This window comes from Piliocolobus tephrosceles, unplaced genomic scaffold (genome assembly GCF_002776525.5).
Source record: "Piliocolobus tephrosceles isolate RC106 unplaced genomic scaffold, ASM277652v3 unscaffolded_38573, whole genome shotgun sequence".
Classification (NCBI taxonomy): Eukaryota; Metazoa; Chordata; class Mammalia; order Primates; family Cercopithecidae; genus Piliocolobus; species Piliocolobus tephrosceles.
In genome coordinates, this window is record NW_022322724.1 from 1 (window position 1) to 5,847 (window position 5,847).

Below are 5,847 nucleotides of genomic sequence, written 5' to 3' on the forward strand. Positions count from 1 at the left end.
GGCTTTCACTGAATATGTGGTGAGGTGGGCGCTTATCCTTGCATAGTCCTTGAGCACCAGCTATTTGGTTGCAGTTGAATTTTTCTGGACCTGGACATAACCTTCTGTGCCGTGTTCCTGTGTCTCCAGCAGCCAAAGTCCTCTGGAAAGCCATTTGCAGAGGATTGTGTTGGGGACTCTGCCTCTCCTCCCTGTGCTACACCCAGTCCTTGCATCCTTGGTGCTCATGAGGCCTCCCCAAATCCTTGAGCTGGCCAGTGGTTCAGCACTGCATAGCAGGCCCTTCCCTGCCGAGAGCTAGCCCCCCTCATTTCTGCCAGCAGCCCCAGGTAATAATTACTGTGTGTGTCAGACACATCTGTGAGAATGCTGCCTCCTCACACCAAAGACTATGTTTACTTCATCAACATGTCTCTTCTTTCAGGTTGTTGGCATGGAGCCGAGGCCGAGGAGGCCCCTGAGCAGAGTGCTTCTGTAGGACTGTGCAGTTCAAATGTTCAGCAACACCAGAAGCAGCACTGTGGAGAGAAATCCTCAAAAAGACAACAGGGCAGGGTTCCAGTTTTGAGGAGTAGCAAAGTTCAACTATCAGAGAAGTCCTTGCAAAGCAGGGAGGTTGGGAAGGACCCCTCGACCAGCTCAGTTACTCTCAAGCACCAGGTGACTCACACGGGAGAGAAGTCACATAGGAGCTCCAAAAGTAGGGAGGCCTTTCATGCTGGAAAAAGGCATTTCAAATGCAGTGAGTGTGGGAAAGCCTTTGGGCAGAAATATTTACTTGTTCAGCACCAGAGACTACACACTGGGGAAAAGCCTTATGAATGCAGTGAATGTGGGAAGTTATTTAGAGATATGTCCAACCTTTTTATACACCAAATAGTTCACACTGGAGAAAGGCCTTATGGGTGTAGTGACTGTGGAAAATCCTTTAGCCGTAATGCTCATCTCGTTGAACACCAGAGAGTTCACACTGGAGAAAAGCCTTTTACATGCAGTGAATGTGGAAAAGCTTTCAGGCATAATTCCACACTTGTTCAGCATCACAAAATCCACACTGGAGTCAGGCCTTATGAGTGCAGTGAATGTGGAAAATTGTTTAGTTTCAACTCCAGCCTCATGAAACATCAGAGAGTTCACACTGGAGAAAGACCTTATAAGTGCAGTGAATGTGGAAAATTCTATAGCCACAAGTCCAACCTTATCAAACATTGGCGTGTTCACACTGGAGAAAGGCCTTATGAGTGCAGCGAATGTGGGAAGTTTTTTAGCCAAAGCTCAAGCCTTATGCAACATCGAAAAGTTCACACTGGAGAAAAGCCTTTTAAGTGCAATGAATGTGGGAGATTATTTAGAGAGAATTCCACCCTTGTTAGACATCAGAGGGTTCACACTGGAGCAAAGCCTTATGAGTGCACGGAATGTGGGAAGTTTTTTAGCCAAAGCTCAACCCTCATGCAACATCGAAAAGTTCACATTGGAGAAAAGCCTTTTAAGTGCGATGAATGTGGGAGATTGTTTAGAGAGAATTCCAGCCTCATTAAACATCAGAGGGTTCACTCTGGAGCAAGGCCTTATGAGTGCAGGGAATGTGGGAAATTTTTTCGCCACAACTCCAGTCTTTTTAAACACCGAAGGATTCACACTGGAGAAATGCAGTGATTGTGCGAAATCCTTTAGCCAGTGTTTCAACCTTATTTATAACACCAGAAGGTTCACAGTGGAAAAAAGTCCTGAAGATAACAGATGGAAATCCCTTAGCCACACCTCCAATCTCGTTCAACACTGAACAGTTCGCAAAGTGGACAATGTAGTGAATATAGAAAAGGGTTTCAGCCAAAGGCCTAACCCTATTCAACACCAGAAAGTTTAGACTGGAGAAAGGCCTTAGGGTGGCGGGTTATATACTGTCTCTGAATCAATATGACCTCACTTAAAACAGAAACTCTGAGGATGGCCTTTATGAGGGAGCTGGCAATTGAACGTCATTCATCTAAATAAGCACACTGGAGGCAGGATGAGAATTCCTGACAGATTGTCCTTCCTGAGAAGACAGCCCCCTGCCTTGGAGCTCCAGAGAGAGGGAGCCCTGTATTCTTGGCTGCACCAGTCGAATGGAGTTTTAATCCCGCTGAGTTTGGAGTTGGGGGAGGAAAGGAGTTGTTTTGGTTCAGATGTGACTGACTTTTGCTGTTCTTATGAGTGTTAGATCTTTAATAAATATTTATTTGTCGTACACCCTTATGGCCATTTCCAGAGACTGAATTGCGTTTTTATAATTTTCACCCTTTTGGCTTTGTAACAGGGCTGCAAGATTCCTCACTCAGTTACTCTGTGAGTAGATCCAAATGTTTGAAATTTTAAAAGCTTGCCAAATTGTGTTCTAAATGGTTAGCATTTCATATTCCCTCCTGGAATATATTAGGTTTTCCATTTCTTCACATTACTGACAATTTATATATATAGAAGTCATAGGCCATTCATTTTAGCCATTTTACTAAGTGTGCACTAGTATTTCATTGTAGTTCTTAATTTGTATTTTTCCAGTGACTCAGTTTTGAGCATTTTTTTTAATGTGCTTACTTGTCACTCATATATCTTTGTTAGTAAAATGTCTGTTGGTACTTTTTGCCTGTTTTTTAAAACATTTGGTTGGTTACAAGTTCTTAATATTTCTGGAGACAAATCCCTTGTTTGATAGAAGCATTGCCAATGTTTTCTCACGGTCCGTGGCTTTTGTTTTCTTTTTTAAAATTTAGAGATGAGGTCGTGCAATGTTGCACAGACTAGTCTCTAACTCCTGGCCTCAAGTGATCATCCTGCCTCAGCCTCCCAAAGTGCTGGGATTACAGACATGAGCCACCATGCTTGGCCTTGTTTTCAGTTCTTAACAGTATCTTCCCTAGAGCAGATTGTCTTAATTTTATGAAGCCCAGTTTATCCATTTGTTATTTTATTCATTGTGCATTTGGTGTTGTATTCTCTTACTATACCACATCTTTGCCTATAAATAAAAGCCTTATGTGAGTATGCTACAGTAGTCTTAAGAATCTTTTTAAATACCCAACTTCTGAAATATTTGTAGGTTTAACTACAGATAAAGAATTCAATGTATAGATAAATGTGTACATATTCTCTGTCTTTACTGAGACAGCCTAGCAAGCCATGGCATTCCAGTAGCTTTGAGCATATTTAATACCCAGTTACTGGTTTATATAATTTTTTTAATAAAAAGAACCAGAACTCCTTAGAGAAGAGGCTGTTTTCTGATTGTGGCAGAAAAGGTACAACATGATTCGAGGAAATACTGCATTGGAAAGTAAAGAGATGCTCACAGAATAATGTTGATGTATTAGCTTTCTATTGCTATCCCAGCAAATCACCACAAACTTATGGTTTAAATAACACAAATATATTATCATAAATATAACAGAGGTCTCACTGGGTTAAAATCAAAGTGTTGGCATGATTGTGTTCCTTTCTAGAGTCTCAGGGAGAATCTGTTTCTTGCTTATTTCAGTTGTTAGCATATTTAAGTTCTTTGTGGTTGTGGGACTGAGATTCGTTTTTCTTGATGGCATCAGCTGAGGGTCATCCCTAGAATATGTAAGAAGTTTTACAAAATATTAAATGAAGAAGTAATACCAATTCTATACAAACTCTTCCAAAAAGACAAAGGTTCAAACAATTCTGGACTACATGAAAGTTAGCATTAACAGGACACTAAAGCAGGCAATGACATTAGACAAAACTATAGACCAATAACCACATGAAGGCACGGAGCCTTAAGAAAGTTTTAGCAAATCGAGGCACTTGTCCATCAAATCACCCCCTTGGGTCTCTTCCAAGCGTACTTGCCTTCCTTTCCTGTTCTAAAGGCTTTTAAAATAAACTTGCACTCGTGCTAAAACAAAAAGACATTTAGCAAATTGAATCCAGCCATATACAAACAATAGTAAATCATAACCTAGTGAGATTTATCAAGAATACAAATTTGGTCAAACAATTCAAACTCTTTCTTAATCTATGTTAACAGACTAAAATGAAAATCTCAAAATGTAATAAAAGCATTTTACAAAATTCAAAACTAGGTTATGATACACGCAGCAAACTAGAACAAGATGGTGATTTCTTCCACCTGATACAGCACATCTATGAAAAACAAACAGCTAACAGCACATTTGATATATATGTGATCAAATATTTGATAAGCTGATGTTCCCCAACATTAGGAATAACGTAAATAAGTCAACATTCATCACTTCCCGTTAAAAAGAATCTATTGTAGGCCGGGCGCGGTGGCTCAAGCCTGTAATCCCAGCACTTTGGGAGGCCGAGACGGGCGGATCACGAGGTCAGGAGATCGAGACCATCCTGGCTAACACGGTGAAACCCCGTCTCTACTAAAAAATACAAAAATCTAGCCGGGCGAGGTGGCGGGTGCCTGTAGCCCCAGCTACTCGGGAAGCTGAGGCAGGAGAGTGGCATAAAACCCGGGAGGCGGAGCTTGCAGTGAGCTGAGATCCGGCCACAGCACTCCAGCCTGGGCGACAGTGAGACTCCGTCTCAAAAAAAAAAAAAAAAAAAAAAAAATCTATTGTAAAGGCAGAACCCAAACTGTCCTTATTTACATATGACCTGATAATGTTGGAAATTCTAAATTATCTACTAAACAGCTACTAGATCTAATAATTGAGTTGAGCAAGGTCCTAAGATAAAAAGGCCAGTGTATAAAAAGTAGGTGTCTCTAGACTAGGTTGGTATATAGCTAGCAAATACATGCTTGGCAACTGAAAAAAAAAGTACTTTGCAATAACATAAAAATATGAAATATTTAGAAATAAATTTAACAAAATATGTTCAAGAACTTTAAAATATTCCTGAGAGACATTAAAGAAGGCATAAATAAATGACACAAGAAGTTCCTGAATCTGAGCCTTGATACTTCTGAGTTGTCAGTTTTCCTTTAACTGTTCTATAGGTTGAGACAATCCCAATGAAAACCTGATCTTTTAAATAAAAATTTACAAATGTATTCTAAAAAGTTACATGGAAATAGAAAAGGCCTGGACTAATTGCCCAAACAATTTTATAAATAAGAATAAGTCTGAAAATCTTTATGACTTCAAGACATATAAAGGTACAGTGATTGAGAGGGTACAGTATTAGCTAAAGGACAGACATGGAAATGAACAGAAGAGAATAGAGAACCCAGAAATACACTCACACAACAATCTATTGTCAGTCTCTTCAACAAAGTTGCAAAAGTAGTAAAACAACTTCAGAAAAAAGTGTAGCAGCTTTAAAGGTAGCATAACCTTACCATATAGCTTAGGAATCTTACCTATAGGGATATCCCCAAGAGAACAAAAACAGATGTCCTAGAAATACGCTTGCACGCTCAGCAGTTTTATTTATAAAACCTAAACACCAGAATTTGTTTTTAAAACACACACACACACACACGCACAAACTAAAGTGTCCATGAACAGAAGAATAAATAATCAATTGTGGCATATCCTTAACATAAAATACGATTCAACAACATAAAAGAATAAACTATGAATACAAGCAAAAACAGCATAGATAAATCTGAAAAGCCCTGAGCTAAGTGGAAGAAGCCAGACACAAAAGTTGACATCCAGTATCATTCCATTTATATGAAATGAAGAAGCTGCAAAACTAGAGTAAAAGAATGCAGATCACTGGTTATTGAGCCTGGGGTCTGAGGGGGAAGGTTCTGACTGAAAGAGTACAGGAAAATATTATCGGCAATGGCAATTTTTTCTATCATGACTGTTGGTGGTTTCATGACAGTACAGCTGACCCTTTTTTTTTTTTTTTTTTTTT

General features: G+C 39.5%; 1 pseudogene across 1 annotated transcript; it reads left to right on the plus strand.

Moving 5' to 3' along the window:
- Positions 1 to 366: 366 nt before the first annotated feature.
- Positions 367 to 2,249, plus strand: LOC113223092 (annotated as a pseudogene). Its single transcript, XR_003308604.1, has one exon. The product of XR_003308604.1 is annotated as a zinc finger protein 419 pseudogene (transcript).
- The last annotated feature ends 3,598 nt before the right edge of the window (positions 2,250 to 5,847 follow it).